The 21,975-nt window shown below is 30.6% G+C and overlaps 1 protein-coding gene across 5 annotated transcripts in view; it reads left to right on the top strand.

Moving 5' to 3' along the window:
- Positions 1-21,975, top strand: part of LOC142329306 (exonuclease mut-7 homolog) — a 65,927-nt gene that overhangs the window by 9,974 nt on the left and 33,978 nt on the right. For 3 of the 5 annotated variants that reach the window (XM_075373779.1, XM_075373778.1, XM_075373774.1), the window contains exons 1-2: positions 1,697-1,845; positions 14,154-14,318. The gene's annotated coding sequence lies outside the window, so the exon portion shown is untranslated. Of the gene's footprint in view, positions 1-1,696; positions 1,846-14,153; positions 14,319-21,975 lie in introns of those variants that run through there. The other 2 variants (XM_075373776.1, XM_075373775.1) reach the window with 1 other exon arrangement.

The following is a 21,975-nucleotide window of genomic DNA, read 5'->3' as shown; positions in this document are numbered from 1 at the left end:
TTTCAAGTGATCGTTAATCCTCTAAACATTACCTAAAACTTTTGTTCGAAACAATATTTGATATGACCAACCCTTACGGCAAGGGACGACCAAAATATTGCCGGAATTGTAAGATGGGCTAAAATTGTCGTACGCTAAACATGTGAAACTTTTTTCACGTGCAATTATTTTTGTTTCGAGTAAATATGAAGTTTTTCTTAACTTTAATCTGGTGGAAATCTTTTTTATCCCCTACTTAGCACCGGTGAAATCTACCTTCGCCTTCCGGCGTGCCGAAAGGTTTTTTATATTATATCACTTTTAAACTACTTTCAATATAATTTATTATAAACGTATTTTTTAACTGTAATCAATAATTAAAAAAAAAAGATGCTTTAAACATTTATTTTCTTTTAGAATTACATTATTATAAATGAATTTTTTTTGTGGTTTTCCGAGAAAAATAAATTACGATTATAAAAAAAAGTAATCAAGTATATTAACTATAACCGGCCTCCGTGACGCGAGTGGTAGCGTCTCGGCCTTTCATCCGGAGATCCCGGGTTCGAATCCCGGTCAGGCATGGCATTTTCACACACGCTACAAATCATTCATCCTATCCTCTGAAAGTAATACCTAACTGTGATCCCGAAGGTTAAAAAAGTAATAATAACTATGTTTCTTTCCAAACCGTTAACTGCCATCCTTATTTCATAATTAAAGAGAAAAAATAACTGGATATTAATGTTGTCAATTGATATTAATAAATTATTTAAGATAAAATAGATTATGAATATTTGTTTATATAGTGCGTGATGAAGATAAAAGTTCCTTGCTGCCCTACCAGCGTTTTGTTGCTGTACATAATTATGTAACCGTTCCTCACTCCAATCACGTACGTTCAAGGTTAACAGAGTCTTATCGCTTTTATATATCCCTTTACCCAGTGGCAGGAAATAAAGTTATTTGTTTTTGAATTTCTTGTCGGGTTAAGAATTATTTTTATGTGCAAATTAAGAAAGAAATATTAAAAAAAAACCAAAAAAAAAAACGTTAATTCAAAGAGCCGAACCCAGTACCTACAGTTTTTTTTAATCGGGTTAACCTTTTTCTTTTTTTTCTGTTTAGCCTCCGGTAATTACCGTTTAGATAATACTTCAGAGGATGATATGTACGAGTGTAAATGAAGTGTAGTCTTGTACAGTCTCAGGCCGACCATTTCTGAGGTCCTATTTTCTAGATGTAACCGGGTATCGAATCTGGAACTTTTAGTCTAGCAGGTAAAGTTAATATACCTCTAATAGCACACGGAAGTCATGTTACATCTAAAAAAGATTAATACTGTTTTTTTTTTAATTCCTGATTTGATATTTAAAAAATATAATAACACTTAATAACAAAATTGTATTGTATTATATATTGAACTTGATTACGTATATAAAATGATTATTACATGCAATTAAATAATAAGTAAAAATCTCGTTATAACCCCTTTGTGTACGGTTGGCTGTGTTGTATATGTCCATTTTTAATTTTTAAGTGAAAATTTATTCTCTTTAATATTTCATCTAATTATAAATGTTGTTGTTTAAAACAAGTGGTTGTGTCTTTCGATGTGTCTATCGATGACGGTTGATTCCGTTGGCTTGGGCGGGTGGGGATGATGGAGAAGCGCATCATGAGTGTAAACTAACGAAATTCACCGAGATGTTTTGTCTTGTAGTTAGTTATTGGCGGGAATTATCGGTAGATAGGCGACTGAATACGTAGTGCAATTGCCTCCAGTTAACATTGTTTCTTAACCTAAGTTGTAACGTCATCCAAATTTCATCTTTTTATTGAGATATTCCTTATTACTGATTTAAGGTGAGTTTTATTTATTTTGTTAATATTATTACATTTTTTAGACAATAATTGGCAGTTGTTTTATTCTGTGTATGTATTATTCAAATTATTTATTAGATTAAAAATGTTAGATTCCAGTTAACGCCGATTGATTTTTACAAAATAAATTAATAAATTTAATAATAATAAATAAATAAAGAGAAACAAGTTATATTGTTGTATTTTAGGTTATTTGGCCATTAACGGTGTATATATTTAACTAAACTGATATAAGCAAAGGGTATTTCGTGAGTGATATATTAGATAGCTCCTGGGTTCGACACCCAAAATAGCTTACCGTTTCTTTACCGATCTCAGTTAATGTCGTTAAATATTCATAAATGAATGTATTCTCGGGAATAACACAAAAATTTGAAAAAAATAATTTTTGATAGGAAAGAAAGCTACAAATAATCATTTTAATAAATTCGTAAAAATATTTTTAGAAATCTATCGGCGTATTTTTTATTTAACATATATATTTAACAATAATTAATCGTAAGAAAAGAAAAAAAACATCGGTAGCGAGTTTGTAGAAGGCGACCGATATTTATAATTTATGTGAGGTTCTGAGTTCGACACCGAGTAATTGTCATATATCTTAATAATTATGCGTACATAGTATTTAAAGCAGAAATTATTCGTAAAAAGTGTACGACATATATACAACAAACAGTCATTACAAATTTTTATATTTAACATTTCCCGTGTTTACTTTATATTTTTTAAGCTAACAATTTATGAAGTAACATAATTTAACGATGTACTCGTATTTTCGAAATAAAATTCTATACGCGTAATTTTTTATTACTACAAACGACGTTGTAACTTTTCTTCTCGTCGGGAAAAATCTTTGGATCAGAGGTTAAATTTTACGTAAATTTTTCATTTACAGTTACCGTTTTTTTGTTATAATTCCGACGAGAAATTTTTTAAAGCTTTTTCACGAACGGAAAGGCATTAATAAATTTAAAAAGCGTCGAAAAACTTAACGGTCAATTTTTTTATTACAAAGTTTTTGTAAAAATGCACTTTGAGTGAGAAAATTGAAAAAAATACAAACATGTTTAAGTAGCCCACCGCATACAGCGAGAGAGATTGACGGGGGGGGAGAGTGAGAGAGTGACTGGGAGAGAGAGGGGTCGAGTGAGAGACAGAGCGGGTAGTGTGAGAGAGCGAGGAGGATGGAGAGAAATTGAGAGAGGGGTTGGTAGGGAGATCATCGATGGAGAGGAAGCGAGACAGAGGGTCTCTCTCTCTCTCTCTCTTACTTCTCTTCTTTTCTAATACTATTATTCTTAATACGGAGTGGAATATATAAACGCAGCTCTAACATTGTGACTACAACAGGTGTTGCCAATTAACCTGACTTTTCCTTCCCCCCTGGCCCTTTGGCAGTCAAGTTTCGGCAATAGGTAAATCACAGCGTTGCGTATTTGACATTTACATAGAATAAACCTTCCAACCTAAACTAGTAAGCAAGATGAATACAAAAAATTATTTTTAATAAAATTTTTATTATTAATTTTTTTTTTTAATTTAATAACGAATCATTATTATTTTACCATTATTTACAAAAAAAAAATTAAAATCGTGTTAAATTCTCTATTTGACAATATTGATATTTATCGTTTATGTATTAGTGTTAAAAACTTAAAAATCATACTTGATAACTTTTTTGTTTATTTTAATTTTGTTAGTAAAATTATTATTATTATTTTAGTTAGTCAAATAATCACTGATCTTATACATCCGACCTCAGTTAACCGAACTTACATATTTTATTTATCCGTAAAATGTACATAAATTATTGCTTGTTTTAAGTACTCGAATTATCAGAGAGATTTTCTTGTTACAAAATTGTGATTCAAATTAAATATAATCTGAGATTAATGTTTATTAAAACGTCGATTATTCGAACCTCCATATCTCAAACATTTTTCGACTAATTGCGGGGCCTTTTATCCGGAGGTCCCGGGTTCGAATTCCGATGAGGCATGGCATTTTCCTCCGCTACAAAATTGCCATCTCATCTCATCCTGTGATGCAATACATAACGGTTGGCGCTGTGGAAATGAAAAAAATTGTACATACTTTGTATGTTGTCAATACGAGTAAAATAAATTAATAAAAAAAAGCTGGTTATTTAGTGTAACATAACTTATATAAATCATACTGCATCATCTGCGGAACTGCTCGGCGACGGCTGTCTACAATCCCGTTGCTACGAGTGGTACCCCCACCCTTCACAACAGCTGTGTTGAAGGTTAAACTGCATAAAGCAATTTTAACAGTATAATAATTAACGAATTTATAATACTGACTAAAATAGAGTCTTTCGGTTCATTTTTTTTTCTCACACCACCCGGCATTTTTATTTATTTATTTTGTATTTTAAATACACGTATAAGCAGCACGGATGTAAGTCAATAATATCGAAACTTAGTTCTTCAATATCCTTTTTCGTTTTTTTTTTAATTAGCTCTAAATAAATAAATTTAACTGTATGGAGACTAAATTGATTCTAGGCGAAATATTTTATAAATATTATAAATGCGATTTTGTTTTGAAAAGGATTATGTTGTGAGAGTCGACCTAGGATCTTCAACTTAGATTTTTTTTAATATTGATACTCGGATATACATTACGAATTGAACTACTTACTATCCAAACCGGGAATTGAACCCGAGACCATTTAGCATATCTCTCGATTTTTTAAATATTGTTTTTTTATCGTTAATAAACAGTATTTTTGAATGAAACTGTGTTAAATAAAGTAAAACTCTGTTTTGGGGGAAGATCAAGTCTATTCTTTAACGTTATGTAATATTTATTTTAACGTTAAGTATGTGATTTTGTGCGGAAACGAAGAATCGAAATCGCGACTTTCAATTTGTCAGTCTTTTTTTTTTTAAATTGAGAATCGAACCTCCAGATTTTCATTATTTAAATTCTTTTTCTTTCGTTTTTAATCTTTTTACGAACTTATTTTTAAAAAAACTTACATCAGAAAAATTGAACTCTGTGGTAATCAAATTGAGTTTAAATTTTTTTTATAACGATTATGCGTGCAATTGATAACAACTCTATAATCGAATCTTCAATTTAATTTTTTTTTTTTAACGCATAAAACTCCCTACAAGTATTACATATATGGAATGATTCCCGAGCTGTAACCGAACCCTAAAAATTAAATATAAATTTAATACAAAAATTTAATCTTCTTTAAAAAAAATTCCAAATTTTTTTTGAATAAAGGACGTTTAAGAAATTATAACGAAACGAACTGGAAATTATATGAGGCTTTAACTCGACAAGTACAAAAACCTGACTCTTTCTGCTCGCGAAAACGATAATACTATTTTAATTCAATAATTTATTGTTATTAAATATTCACCATAATATTAGGTTGGTGGTTGTGTGTAGAAGTACGGTATTTCAATTCTAAAGCGAATTAAAATTTAAAGTCTGACAGGGATATGAACCCGGGACCTTTCGGATAAAAAGGGAAGACATTACTACTCCACCTCGGCGACTGGCGAGGTGATTAGTTGATACGTGCTGAAGTATTAATTACCTGTGACTTTCAGTATAGTCAGTTTCACTATTGCGTTACCGAGGTGACAAATCGATTACAAAAATGCAGTGAGACGCGAAAAATTATAAGTTACTTTGTAATATCTAAGTATAATTTTTGAGATAAATCCATACTAAATGTGTGCTTGCACGTTTGTGTTCGCGCGCTTTTTTGTATTATAGACGGGCTGGGCTCTACTGTGAAATACGGTAGTCGGCTTGCTGAGATAAATTTAGAAATAATCCTTTTATATCATAACCCCCTTATGTACTAATTAATATTTCTTATCTATATTAAAATTAATGATCCTGTTTTTTTTTCTCTGTGATAAGTTACTAAATACGTATGGTCTAAGTTATTGTAAAATTGTGTTCAGATCCTGACAGGGAATCGAACCCGACACCATTGGTGTAGCAGGCAAGCATGCTACTTTATGTGACACTAAAGTGGTGACGTAACATTTTTATTTTTATTTACGCTATTACGTTTTTTTATATTAAAAGAAAATAGCAATATTTAGTAAAAAAGATGAACGGGCGCTCTCTAGTTTTTTTTTTAAATTAAAATAAAATATGCGTGAGTGTAAATTATATCCGTAAATTGAATATTAGGTAAAACGAAATAACTGAAAACCTTAACATTACAGTTTAACGTTGGTTACGTTCCTTTGTTAACTTTGTATACATAGGTTTAAGCGAAAATTTGGTTTCAATTATTATTTTGTAAAATTAAAAGTTTTCAAATCTGTAAAACATTAATGTTATACTGTCGGTTGTTATTATGAGAGGAGAAACAGTACAGTGTAGGCAATACATTTTAGTTGGCGCGCTTCATAATTTATTTTGCAGTGTCACACCTCTTTTTCCCCTTTTCCTTGACTTTTTTTCATTCATAAAAACTATAATTTTTTAATTTATAAAGAAAAAATCATTAACAAACGTATAAAGAAAAGTTTATACTGGATTTACTCGTAAAAATAATACCCATTTTTCAAGCAATAAACTTAAAATGTTTTAATTTGTAACTAGCTAGTTCGATTTTTTTTTACAAAACTGTTGATCATTTTATTAAAAAAAATGATTACGATAACTTTTGTTATTAATTTTGTAAAAGTGCTTTTAAGAAACAATAAATAATATCGGTAGAAAACTATCTGATATAGACTTAATTACTATATTCCACACGGACTGGAGTCTGTGTATAATATATAGTTTCCTGAAAAAAGAATCCATTAATTTGTCGCATTCTTTCTTGTGATTGTGATAAATATAAACGGTCTCTGGTATAGGAGGTACTAATAAGAATTGCGTTCTCTGATAGTAATGATGCTCGGTACGGTACATTTGTACGACTGAACATCATTTCCGTTTCAGTAGGTTAGTACCTTGTTACGCGACAACATATGTTAGCTAAGTAAAGTATTTAACGGGAAACGGCTTCTTCCTAATTCTTCTTAAAGAATTTGCTAGTCGTAACTCGATTACAAACTGTTTTCGGACGTATGTTTGTACGAACCCTTCTTCTTAATTTCAAGCTCTAAAATCGGTTCCCAAATTATTTCTCTTTCCTCCTAAATCATCTTATGTGTGTATACATATATATTTAATTACACAAATTAAAATATAAAGTGTATAGTTTACATTTTATAAAATTATTTTTTTAAAAACATCATTTATGATAAAATAATTTCTTCACTTAAAGTCTATTTAAAGTTTGTAAATTCGATGCGACGATCAACTTGAACGTTTAAAAAATTTAGACGGGATTACTCTCCTTTTACAGTGAGAAGTATAATTTTTGTACTTATGAAATAATTTCATAGAATCGATACACGTACATAAAAAAATATGTCAGAGATTCGAATTAAATTTAATTTGACTATATTTATTCCTTATAATATTTAACATAACAATAAATAAAATAAATATCGTGCTGGTTGGAAATTGAAAGCGCCCTTGAGAAGTTAGATCCGATAACGAAATTATTATCCACTATAGTGCATCTTCGGTAAGAAATTAAATGATCTTTATACCCCTCAAAATTTACGCGCGCACACGCACAGAGAGAGAGAGAGAGAGAGTGTGTGTGAGTGTTAGAGAATTTTCGCGCTGTCTGGGACAGAGTGAGGATTAAGAGACGGGGTGATGATAGTGATTGTGATGTTTTATTACTTTCCAAGAGCGACTCTTATTTTGATAATCGTAATCTCTAAATAAGTATATAATTTCGTACCAAATTCTTACGGTATTTTGTATTTCACTTTTAGTCGTTTCTGAAATATTAAATTTCGTATTTTAAAATGCTTGAAATTTATCGGACACCAGAATTGCAGGTAGACAGAAAGTTCTATGTTCAAATTTCGGTCAGAATTGGTTTTTTTATACGCTTTATTAAAATTTGAAATAAAAGTAAGTGACGAACTGAATGTGGGTCTATTGCCCGTACAAATAAATAAATAGAAAAATGTATTAGGTATTAATACGTGTTAGGAAGAATAGCATTAATAAAGATTACGAGGTCGAATTGTAAATAAAACTGGAAAAATTTTATCTGTTATTATGTAATATTAGAATCTTTTTTTTTGTAAATTACTTTACAAAACTGATAAATTTAATCGTAATATTTTTAAAAAAATTATTAAAATTAAGGGAGATTAATTATTATTTTAAATAAAATGTAATAATAGATATAAAATGATCAACAAATCTTTATTTTACTTAATTATATCGAACGTCTATATAAGAAATATAATAGGGATATTAACTTTGTTATTCGACAGAAATACACACACACGTACGCACATTTACGGTTGTATTTGAATTGTTGTACCATCGCGTGACCAGTACTGTACGTGGGTAGCCAATCAGAGTGAAGTTAGCCACCTGCTGCATTTGTTTCATCCCCCCTCTCACCCCGCACCGTCTTCGCAGTAGTCAGACTGACAAGTTGTTTTTACTTGATGTCATCTCAATAAAATTAAACAAAAAAATAATTACCTCTGACAGCGTATGAACGATACAATTTTATAAATGATTGTTTTATTTTATCATTGCCTATCGAACTATTGTTTTTCTATTAAAGCATTTATTACTTTAAAGAATTTACTTATTACATTTATTTTATTTATATTTAATTTTTTTTATTAAACACTTCGCTTTTATTATAATCTGAATTTTTTAAAATCTAGCACAAATTATGTATTACAGTAAATAAATTTGTACCTTCAAAACTAGATTTAACTAACATACAATCTAGTTTTGAAGGTACAAATTTATTTACAAGAGGTTGTTGATGAAGCTTTCTATTATTTAATAAAATCTAATGTTACAGCTGGATAAAACTATATGTGTATATGTCTTTATCAGTAATGCAAGAGTTCGCACGCACGCACACCCGCGCGCGCAAATGAAGGAATCCGTTACTTCATAATTACAATTTTTAATTTTTATTAAAATATTACATACGTTTACTTCTTAACAAATGTTACCGTTCGTAAATGTAAACATCAGAATTTTTAATTTACTAAATCACACGAATCATTTACCGGTACAAAACAAAAATTCACATATTGCTATATAAATTCATATTTTGATTTAAGCACGTTTTTTCAAAAAAAGGCCTAAAGGATTAATATTTGAATATATGTATAAATAAATATACACTTATACAGACTTTTGAGAAAAATACAAGGTCTTCTGAAGCAGCTTTTTCAATATTGTAATACCGGGCGAGCGACTTAAAATCAAATCTAATCAGCTCGAAATGCAGTTATTTTAGCGTCGCGTTTAACACTGCTATTACTAATAGTCTATTTTTGTCGGTTGTAAACTGTTCCTGCTACAGTGCGATATAGTTTCGTTCTTTACGATCATGTTTATCCTAAAATACAGTATTCCATCGAGGAAAGGGCTGCTATCGAGGAAGCGTTGGATCCTTTCAAGAGAAACGTAAAATATTTTCGCCAAGTTTTCGAACGTCAGTATCCCTCGATAAAGAGTAGTGCACGATTCGGTTAAAAAACGGCGCACAACGGAGTCCGTTTCAAACTCAAAACCAAATAGGCGACCTTTCGTCAGGACTCCGTAGGCCACAGCCCGTATTCAAAAAAGAATATCTGCCGGTCCGAAAAAAATCTATAGGGTAAATTATTGTGTAAAGATTGTGTAAAATACACATCTTGTCGTAAGATTCTTCACGACTTAAATCGAAACCTTATCGTGTAAAAACTAAGCAAAACAGACTAACCGAAACGTCTTAATTTTTAAGGGGGTCATAAAAGGAGTAAACTTGACGGGTTCTTATGATTTTCACCTGAAAACTGGAATAAAGCAGGTCCCAATATTGTATCTCCCATAGATTTTACGATAACCACCGTAAAACAGAAAAATTCAGTGACGAAAAACACGTTTTTTTAGGTTTGAAGTACATTAATTTTGTTAAACGACTGAAAAATGCGTAAATTTTAAGAAAACGTGTAGAGAACTTAATTTTGAGAAAATAGATGAAATGAAGTCTACGAAAAACAAAAAAAAATATCAACTTTTATTATTAAAAACTTATTATTAAAAAAAAAAATAGCAACTGGCCTTTTATTGCTGGTACTTATGTGTGATATTTTAAAATAAACTGAAGTTTTTTTGGAAAAAGGTTCATCAGAGTAAATAATTTTAAATTATAATTCTTTTATTTAAGTATATGCCTTGTTGGATATTTATGTCATCCATTGATCTCTCATCTAAAACCAATTCCTTCATCTCTTCTTCAATCACCCGAAACCTATCTTCCCTCTTGGTTCATATTCCTTAATAATTTTTAGAATTCAGTCTGCATCCATTCTTCTTATGTATAGAGCTGTTGTTATTTATAATCATTAATTTTAGCATTTAAATTAAAAATGTTCAGTACTTGCTTGTATACTCATTACACCTTCTGTTCAACTTTGGATATTCTACAACCGCTTTCAAGAACCTCATCTCTGTGTTTTACAGTGTTTGCCTGTGAGCTGATCTTATTGTCCATGTCTTGGACAATAAACAACCTGGAACTGACATTACCTGATAAATTTCAGTAGGATTTCTCATCTTATTTTATTTTTAAGCATGTTTCACTGCGCTACTCGTTCTGTTGACTCGTTCGGTCTTACTGTTTATTTTAACCTTACCGTGATAAGATTTGTTACATCCAAGAAAGTTAAAACACTTGACTTACTCAATAGAATAATCATCAATTACAATCTTTGATCTAGGGGTCATTGCTCTTTGTCACTGAAAATGTAAATTAAAATCTTAAAAAAAAACATTACAAATTACCAGTTTGCAGACCTGACATGACATGACAACAGTATTGTTATACGAACTACTATGCTATTGTTGAAGTTAATAGACTGTTGAATAACAGTCATAGATGAAATTTAATTTTCTATTTTTTTTATCCATTTATATCTGTTATTTGTGTTATCTATTGTTATTTATTATTATTTTTTATTGTTATTTATTTATTATTATTATTATTATCTATTGTTATTTTTATTATTTCTTATTTGTTATTTGTTATCTATGAGATGCTCTACTTTATGTAGAGCATCTCGGGAATTTTACTGAGTCTCATTCACCTAACCCTAGAAAAGCTTTTGTTAAAAAACAAGAAAATTTCATTGTACCCTAAACCAAAATAGACAAAGGATATCCTGTTAATTGATACTGCCCCATCTCCCAGTGATCAATTTTAACTACATATCGGAAACCTCCTTTTTGTTAAAAAAATTATTTTGTGAATAACCCCTTCCAGTGAATTGTTTTTATTTAGTAGCGATCAATCGTTTTATTGGTTTAAGGTAAATTAATATTTCAGCAGTAATCTATTGAAAATTAGTGCGACTGATTTAAAGGAAATTCATTTTATTATTATAGTCATTAATCAAATTGATGTTAACAACTGAAAACAGTTATTTCCATTCTAACACTTGTGTGAGCTTTATGTCAGTCTTGTCACAATGTGTTAAATTTGTTAATTAATAAATAGATAGTTTTCGCTATTTCTAAACAAAGTTTCTAAAAAGTTTAGCTTTATTAGCAACAAATCCTTCTTTTTTTAATGTACTTGTAATTTAAAACTTTTTAAATGCAGGAAAAGTTTACATTTTATAGCTTTTGTTTTGAACTGTTAATTAGATTTCTGTCTTAAGTTAACTTGTTTATCATTCCTTTTTATTACAATATTATAACTTTTATGTTAGTTATTCTTATCTTTCTTATATACTTTCAACCTCTGTTAATGCCACCTTTTTGTCTCTTTTCTTCACCTTTTTTTGTCATAATATCTCATTACATTCCTTGGAGTTGCAGAATATTTTATTCTCTCCCCTCTTCGTTGGCATCTCCTTATCTTCTCTTATCTCTTTACTTCTCTTTCCACATATTCTATTCAGGTTTTTTTTAAATCCATTCTTTGCCTCTCTTTGTTCACTATTCATCCAGTCTCTTCTTCAGTATTCATTTTGACATACTCGTATCATTCATTCCTTCCATACGCTCATATAATCTAAGTTGTCTGTTTTCTAAGAAGTGAACTAAAATGGAATTCCTCCGGTAACTGGTAGTGCCGGTTGTATAGCTGATGCCAGAATTGTACAACTTGTAACTGTCGTCCTTTTTCAGGAGTTCTAAACTTCTGTGCAGTTAAGAAACAATAAAAATGGAAAGTTCATTTTTGAAGAATACTACCAAAGGTGGTTCTAATCCGTCATGTCTTAAGAATGTGTGACCGGCCATCTCGGATTATGCGGGGTCAGTTACAAAAAAGTCTTGTTTAAGACTTGAGATGTGTTTTGTTCATTAGAGTTCTTAGTTAGTAGTACATCGATGTGAATGTTGCTGTTGGCATTCATATTGGTGGCATCCTGGCCTAGGTTAAGACTGGAAGCTGTCATAACCGAGGTATTAAAAATGACCCCCAGTAAAAGCCCATAAGGGCTAGGTACGGAGGAGGTGGTGTGGCGACTGTAACTGTCACATGGAGGGTGTTGGTCTGTACTAGTTCAGGATGCCCCTCTTAATTTAAATATGGAAAAGAAGCTTTAGTGATTTCAAATAAAGTAATTACTTTAAAAACAAGAAAACTAATGACAATTTATATGTATTTTTTTGTTATGAAAGAGTGGGAATCAAAAATTATGTTCATTAGCCCGATGGAAAGTCGGTAGCGTATGAAAAGACCCTATTCCTGACCGGGATTCAAATCCAGGACCTCCTCATGAAATGCCGAGAAGGGTATTTTTTCAGAACACTGTATGGAACTTCATTTGATATTAACAAAACCTCTGTTAATTAGATGAGCTCCTTAAGGTTCATATTATATTAATTTTATTTTATTTGGATCTATTGCTAAGAGATCAGTTAGATCAATTTTTAATTGTCACTCAAAAATATCAACGTTTTATGAAACCGAACTAGTGTTCTTGGTGGTGATGTATAAAAACCAGCTTAAGCATAGGTTTGGCTATTAAGGCTTTACCCTTTAAAATACTACTCTTTATTTAACTGGCATTGATTGATAAGGTCATTAGTCACTGACTAATTAATTCCAACAACGTGCAGTGGAACTGCACCTAGCATTGTGTTTAACTTTGATTATCTACACACACTAGTTTCGTAAACATAACTTGGTTACTAGTATTTCACCATCTACATTCAGTTACTATTGCTATAAACAGCAGATCTTTTAACATTATACTGTCGCATGTTCATGGCTCGATCAGGATATTGAGAAATTAACAATTTGAGAATGTTTATATAATTACAATTTATTAGTTTAACAGTATAGAACGTAAATAAAATAAGACCAATCAACAATAACAAACATTAATAATAAAAATAATGACAACTGTCAGTAATTGTAATAAACAATGATTACATACAAAATAGAATTTAAAGTAAGATCAGGATTTATTTGCAGGTAGTTAAATATTAAAAACCAGAATTCAGCCCATTGACAAAAGACATTATCATCATGACCACTAATATTTACACCTCTAACAACTGGTTTTGTATTACTATGAAGATAATATTAGCCCAAAGTTCATTCATTCAAATACCTTTCCTGTTCACAAATAAAATTACCCTAATAATTTATAAATGAGTTCAATACTTTATCTCTTTCACTAATTTTCTATAGTCACTCACTGAACAACCTCCTGCGGCCTCCTACTGTCCTCACGGAATGCTTGAGATGTCACTTCACATGGTCAAATATGCACAATCTCACTTCTTCACTGACTTGTGTAATAACTCCTCCCTTTTTCAAAACTGAACTCACCTTGCCTTCCCTGGAGTATTTATACACTTATCCTCTTTACTTACAGAACCAGACCCAAGTTGAAGCATGATAGTGATTTTCAGAGACATCTTCCCATACATTCCCACCCTGGTCTGGTATTTCTTCTCGTGGAACAACATCTGTGGTAGGTGTGTTGTTGGGCGGTATTAAAAAGAACTATTGTTCTTTGTTGTTTGTTTGTTGTAAATGGACCTGTTAGCTTTAGAAAAAGGATCCCTTTTAGTCCCCTTCTGGATTCCTTCCATTATATTTTCTACTACTTTCTTGTTAATCGGCAGGAATCTTTACTCAGGTCTGTTATACCGGACTTTATTGGAAATACCGGAATTTATTTTACTAGTATTGTTATAATTATGTAATACATTTTTTTATTTTTCAGGTTTTACATATGCATATCGCAAGTGAAAAGAAAAGTTGCCATTGACTACATCAGGATCGCCATTACAGTTACGATGTAAAACATTTTTATCCATTACATTTGTTGTTCCTAGAGAACGTGATTGCCATGAAATATATACAACTCTACAACAGTTGTTTCAACCAGGTATTGTTATTATAATTATCATTATTATGTTTACCTTTGAGGTGAAGTGATAGCAACTCTACCTTTCTTCCAGAATATACTTGGTTTTTTCTTCCTAATCATATGTAGCACTTTCATGTGCTACTGAATTCATTTTTTTTTTGTCTTCAGTCATTTGACTGGTTTGATGCAGCTCTCCAAGATTCCCTATCTAGTGCTAATCGTTTCATTTCAGTATAACCTCTACATCCTACATCCCTAAAAATTTGTTTTACATTTTCCAAACGTGGCCTGCCTACACAATTTTTTCCTTCTACCTGCCCTTCTAATATTAAAGCGACTATTCCAGGATGCCTTAGTATGTGGCCTATAAGTCTGTCTCTTCTTTTAACTATATTTTTCCAAATGCTTCTTCTTCATCTATTTGCCGCAATATTTCTTCATTTGTCACTTTATCCACCCATCTGATTTTTAACATTCTCCTACAGCACCGCATTTCAAAAGCTTCTAATCCTTTCTTCTCAGATACTCCGATTGTCCAAGTTTCACTTCCATATAAAGTGACACTCCAAACATATACTTTCAAAAATCTTTTCCTGACATTTAAATTAATGTTTGATGTAAACAAATTATATTTCTTACTGAAGGCTCGTTTTGCTTGTGCTATTCGGCATTTTATATCGCTCCTGCTTCGTCCATCTTTAGTAATTCTACTTCCCAAATAACAAAATCCGTCTACCTCCATAATCTTTTCTCCTCCTATTTTCACATTCAGGGGTCCATCTGTGTTATTTCTACTACATTTCATTACTTTTGTTTTGTTCTTGTTTTTTTTCATGCGATAGTTCTTGCGTAGGACTTCATCTATGCCGTTCATTGTTTCTTCTAAATCCTTTTTACTCTCGGCTAGAATTACTATATCATCAGCAAATCGTAGCATCTTTATCTTTTCACCTTGTACTGTTACTCTGAATCTAAATTGTTCTTTAACATCATGAACTGCTAGTTCCATGTAAAGATTAAAAAGTAACGGCGATAGGGAACATCCTTGTCGGACTCCCTTTCTTATTAGGGCTTCTTTCTTATGTTCTTCAATTGTTATTGTTGCTGTTTGGTTCCTGTACAAGCTAGCAATTGTTCTTCTATCCCTGTATTTGAACCCTAATTTTTTTAAAATGCTGAACATATTATTCCAGTCTATGTTATCAAATGCCTTTTCTAGGTCTATAAACGCCAAGTATGTTGGTTTGTTTTTCTTTAATCTTCCTTCTACTATTAATCTGAGGCCTAAAATTGCTTCCCTTGTCCCTATACTTTTCCTGAAACCAAATTGGTCTTCTAACACTTCTTCCACTCTCCTCTCAATTCTTCTGTATAGAATTCTAGTTAAGATTTTTGATGCGTGACTAATTATACTAATTGTTCTGTATTCTTCACATTTGTCTGCCCCTGCTTTCTTTGGTATCATGACTATAACACATATAACACATATTGGGGTCAATATCGCCAGGGGAGTAAATAGTTTTTTGAGATCGGTTTTCTCAAAATTTTACTAACATTACCCCTATTTCATATTGAACTCGGTACATATGTACATGCTTATTTTACAATTTTAAATAAAGTTTTTGCCTCAAAATTCACCTCCTTTCCCCCAAAAAAAACTAAAAATCTTTCTATTTATCGTATATTTTTTAACAGTTTTTTTTAGGTAGAAATAAAATTATTTTTATATCTTCCTTGACATAGTAGTAGTACAAGTGACCTTCCAAAAAATACTTTGGTGGCAATGTGGGTGTGGTGGGCCCCCGATCAAATTTTAAAAATATCGATTTTTTGAATTTTGTAAAGCTTTATTTGGTCTATTTAAAATTTTAACGCTATTAAAAGTTTAAGTAATAAGCTTTTAATAACAGTATTAGAATAAAGTTTTATTTCAATTCAATCCGACACCCAAAAAATAAACTTAGGTAACATTTTATCGACCGTATATTTTTTAGTGTAATTTTTTTAGTTTCTTTCATTTAACAAAGAAACTAGAAAAATCAAAAAAATTGCTTGGAAGATGATTTTTATGGAGGCGATTAGAGGGAAATTTTGGAGGAGGGGATTTTTTGAATTTAAAAAATTTATTTAAACACACGATAATTTTACAGTAAACCATCATAAATATCCAAGCCGAAAAAATAAATTTTAGTTAACTTTTTTCACGTATCATTATTTTTCCACCGTATGAAAATAATTAATGCCAGGAAAATATCGAAAACTTTTTTGCCGGCTGTTAAGTAATTTATAACCGATACGTTATAAATTTTACGAGCGGGAGGGAGTCGGTTGATATAGACAGTAAAAAAATAAATCGTTTCATCTGATTTATGAAGGTTAACATTACCTTTTTGTGAATTCACGCGTGCCAGTGTAGAAACGACGCATTTTACTTACGACATTAGATCTCGTGTAAAAGAAAGAATAGAAATAAAATGATGTACGAGTGAATTCGGTTTAGAGAAAGAAAATTAAAGAACGAATGAACGACCGAAAGAAAAGACGAAGAGAAGGGAAGGAGGGCTAATTAATAATTTTTGTTGTAGAATTGCGGTGCGACTGTGGGAACAAATATCGGAGTACAACCGGAGAAATACAAACATCTAACAGCACTGTTCCGTTACGAGACGGGGGCGATTAACGTGAAACTATTGTCCGATACTTATTTGCATCTACACCTATTATCATCGTCACCCTTACCGTCAACGCTTTACTATTTTATTACAGTCTTTGATTGCGACCTGTTACCCTGGGAAAAACCGAATAACAAATCTACAAAATAGTACTGTTTTTGTACAAATTCTAGATCTTACGTCTATCGCATCAAACTGTCCAGCGGATATTTTATTTATTCTTCCATTTGTATTATTCGTTTTTTAATACGATGTCAAAATTCTCTTAAAAAAGTATTTTTTATTTTTTTTTAATACACTAGCAGTTAAAGTTCATATCAAAGTAACTTAGATGGGATGAGGTGCTGATCAAATAAACTTCATTTTTTATTAGTTTACAAATTTAAACCGATAGAATCTCTTTATTTATTTGGATAAAGAACCCGGTTGCCTTCTGAGCTATCTTGCCGGTCAGAACTGTACATATACCGATATAAATATGTAACGCAAAATAATTAGTTTTATAATTTTTTGGTATTGAATTTTTCTAGGCAACGGAATTCAGTTTTTGGTTACTGATAATTTTCTTGTCCCCCCTGACTTCAGTTTGTCTTAGAACAGGGTAGAGGTATAATATAAGATTACGATATGTTATTTAGAAGGTTGCAGATGAGTAAATTAATATTTACCGTTTTCCAAACAACAGCCGATTAATATTGTTTATATTAGCATAAAAAATGCGTGTAACGATGACATAAATACTAGTACAAAAGGAACCTGCGAATGATATTTTAAGTGTAAGTGAATTTACTTTTGTTTTAAAAAATAATTTTTTTCCATAAATCTTTTTTTTATATTAAAAAAAAACCGTTCTAATTTAGAAGAAAAAATAAACACTAGGTAGCTTACTACACTTGTAATAATTTTGCGTAGCGTACTTATGTACCCTTAGTTCGGAGGGGTTACAGTCCTTGATAGTTTTTTGTATCCTTCCATACAAAAAAAAAAGCCGAAAAAATTTTGTAATAAATAAAATGTGAAAATTAAACTAACCTTTATCCACATATTATCTAACTTAAAGAGTTCCTACATAATCATATAAATATGTACGTTTATATAAAAAATTATAATTCTTTGTTTTTTAAAAAAGAAGCAGAATAATAGGCATTACATAACCAGAAATAGGGGTGATTCGCTCGGTTACACCTTGTTATATAGATGAGAGGTAGGAGTAAGAACAACTTAAAACCGGGTTACTGCCTTTTGGACGACACCTTATGTATATTTTCCTTTAACTAAAAACAGCAGCAAAAATGTTAATATCTTCAACATTTTTCTATTACCGGGTACATTTATTTTACTGCTACTGCAGTCGGTCGGTGTATAAATAAATAATAACAAATATGACTTATATGATACTAAGCGGGTTTATTGTACGATTTCAGATATATATAAATATATATTAAATATAATCGACGTAAATATTAAAATAATGCGTTAGTTGAGATTTTAAAATTTTACGGTCAGAATATCGAAGCTTCTTATTATAAAATCGATCGATCAAAATCAAATAGTCGAATATTAAAACTATTTTTTGTAAAATGTAGGTATTTCATTCAAGGACATCGTATCGAATTCTAAGAATATAATACCGGCAAAAAAGCGATTAAATAATTTTTGAATAGAAAGGTCTCCGAGGATCGAAGTAAGGTCTTTACGGTGTAGTAAATACGTTGTGATCGATAGATCGGTGTATGTTGTATTATTGTACCGGATCGACTATATAAACTGTGCGGTGCGTACACGATATTGAAAGAAAGTTAACAATTTACAACAGCGTATCAATAAAGAGTCAAACTGACAAGAAGGCTGGTAAATCTTACTAAATGAAAGCGGGCGCGAACGTGTTGTTTGTTACGAGGAAATGACCTAAAAAGACTGTCCATCCGACCTTGATGTCTGTCTGTGTCCTTACATCGCACCGTCCGATCTGTGTACTTCAGAGACCTTACCGTACCGTGTCGTTTTTTAGTTTATAATTATGGCTCTAAATTCTTGGAATTGTGTGAAATTAATTTTACTCATATACCTGGTTTCTTATTTACATTTCTATTATCAGTCTGTTAGATTTAAAATTAAACTCTTTGCAGATAATTTACGGTGAATAAAAACGAAGGAAAATTTATTTCACTATAATAATAATAATAATTATTATAAAAAATAATAGTAATAATGAAAACTGCATTTAGTTTTTTTGTATATTTTTTAAATTATTTGTAATTGCGGTATGTATACCGTAATTGAAGAAAGTAGATAGCCTAGCAATGCGGTATAAACGGAAGGGATGATAAAAGTGTTGTGATGTGTAACATTTTGGTTTATATTATGTTAATATTTCTAATAATAGGCTTCGAAACAAAATAGATAGAACGATAAAAAAAAGTCAAAATTAACGTGAGTTATTTGTTTAAAAAGTTTTAACTCTTTAAACAAACAATTTTCTGATTAATTAAATATTTTAATCGATAAAATATTTTAATAAAATTTGCTTTAAATAAACCGGATGTTTTACGCGCATATTATTTTATTTACATAGAAGACAAAATATCAAGAAACTAGCGATTTTACAGGAGAGAAATTTGATATTTCTAATTTTTTATTTGCTAATTTTCAACCGATGTTTAAACGGGTTTTTAATGATTTTACTGTTAAGTGATTTTTAAACTATACAGAAAATTTGTATTTATATTTTAAAAAATTATCAATTTATTCGATAGTTTTTAAAGCGTTAATGAAAATATCCGCAATATCTAAAAAACCAGATACATTTTAAAATATGTCTTTAATTAAAATAACAAAAATTAAAAGCACGCTAACCTTAGTAGAAATGAAAATCGTAAAAAAAATATATCGCTTAGACTATAAAGATCGAGCAGCAATCTGTTGAATAAATCAAGATACATATTTTTTCTTGTACACCGAAGCTCTTTCCAAGAAATAACAACCTCTCGAGCAGTTTCATCACTATTCCGACAAAAGATAGTGCGACCTGTTGATATTTCTGAAATGACATTATACTTACCGACGGATAAAATTACGTTTACGTAATTTTTTAATTAATTATTAAATACGTTTTTATGAAGAAAAAGATATACTTTTTTAAAAGTTACGTCGCTATCTTCTAACCGAGCTTTTAAAATGTACCTGTTCAGTATGAAGAAATTTAGCAAAACTACGTGTACAGTAACATTAAAGTAGCGACATAAACTGCGCAATAGTAATTATTCAGTAAACTTTCAAATTAACTTGTAAACATTTTAATGAAAAAAGATATAATATTTTAATAGCCGCACGATTTCGTTAATTTCTATTTTTCTATTTCTTTACATTATTTTGTTTTTAATGGCGCACATTATTTAACAACCTAAAATGAAATTGCCGGCTTCCGTGGGGCGAGCGGTAGCGCTTGGCCTTTAATACGGAGGTTCCAGATTTGAATCCCAGTAAGGTATGGCGTTTTTCATACGCTACAAAATTCCATTTCTATATCCCACGCACAAGCTTTAAACTTATTGCCGGTATTATCAAGTAAAAAAGAAAAGAAAAGTGATGAACGCTGCGATTACACTATGTAACCGATATACATTAATTTCAATAAAAATAAAAACCGGTACCCGATCCTTGAAATATTTTAATAATGTTTCGATCTAATGATGGAAAGAGTAAATCGTAAGAACGATCAAAGTACGGTAGCCTGGGACGAGTGAGGAAATTACAGTGCGATTTAAGATGAGCGAGCGGCCTTGAGTTTAGCCCTAAGCACCTCAGCCTAAAGGACTTTTCTTAGTTCACCTAACTTCCTTATTATTTTAATTCCTTAACAAAACTCAAAACTGAATTATGAAGTACGTAAAAATAACCAAAAAATTTGTTTTTTCGAGTTTGGTCCATCTCACAGTTCAGTAGAAATGCCAAAATCACATTTGTTAGCAAAATCTTTAATTTTAAAAATAATTAATTTAAACGATTTTAAAAATTATTAGTATACATACTATACAGACAATTAGTTACGGAATTAATAACTTTCCTAATAGAAGTAGGCTGTGTAGTCTAAGAGAATACGTAGGAAGATATTATAATAAGTAGAAATATAAAGAAAAATGTTGTTTGCTATTATATTTTTGTGTTGCGTATACTGTAGTACGGTATGTTGTAATAATATCTAACAAAATTTAAAAGGAAACTACAACCGGCTAGGACACTCTGAGTTGCTACTTTCCGTATTCTAAAAATAAATGACAACCCTTGAGAAGAGAGAACCAAAAGAAATATTGGAAATTATGTGCCGAGTTCTACAGTGAATCTGCTGAAAATGAATCTGGAACTAGACTTTCTTGTACAATATCTGATGTATAAAGGGTACATTGTTTTTAGAGGGAATTTCTATTGATGGTGTAGGTGTGTTTGATGTGCTAACGCAATAGTACTATCGTATTAAGATTTTGAAGTTAAAATACCTAATTAAATAATGAAAAAATGTTAAGTCAACGATATTCATTTAGCATTGTTACGAACATACCGCTTTACCTGATAACTAGCGTATGTAATTATCGGTAAAAATGTCGGTTGTTCGAATTATTGTTAATAACGGTTGAAATTAAATAATCCTCGTGCTTATAACTAATGATAATTAATAATAGTAATTCAAGATAATTATTAAGCTTATTTCTACAAATTGACGTCTATGTTTGATGGATATCAGAATTGAAGAATAACGTGTCTCGAGTATAAATAATCTATTGATGGTATTATGACTATAAGTTAATAATATCTTTATTTTGTTACGTCATGTGGTTTTCACTTTTTTTAATAACTCATTGACCATATTCTTCGCTCGTTAAAATACACGTGTAGGGTATTACGAGGTCAAATTGTAAATAAAACTGGAAAATGTTATCTTATTATGTAAAATTAGAATCTTTTTTTTTTTTTTTTGTAAAATACTTTACAAACCGGATAAACTT

The sequence above is a fragment of the Lycorma delicatula genome, chromosome 8, assembly GCF_047948215.1.
Source record: "Lycorma delicatula isolate Av1 chromosome 8, ASM4794821v1, whole genome shotgun sequence".
NCBI classification, from domain to species: Eukaryota; Metazoa; Arthropoda; class Insecta; order Hemiptera; family Fulgoridae; genus Lycorma; species Lycorma delicatula.
This window is presented reverse-complemented; position numbering and strand designations above follow the sequence as displayed.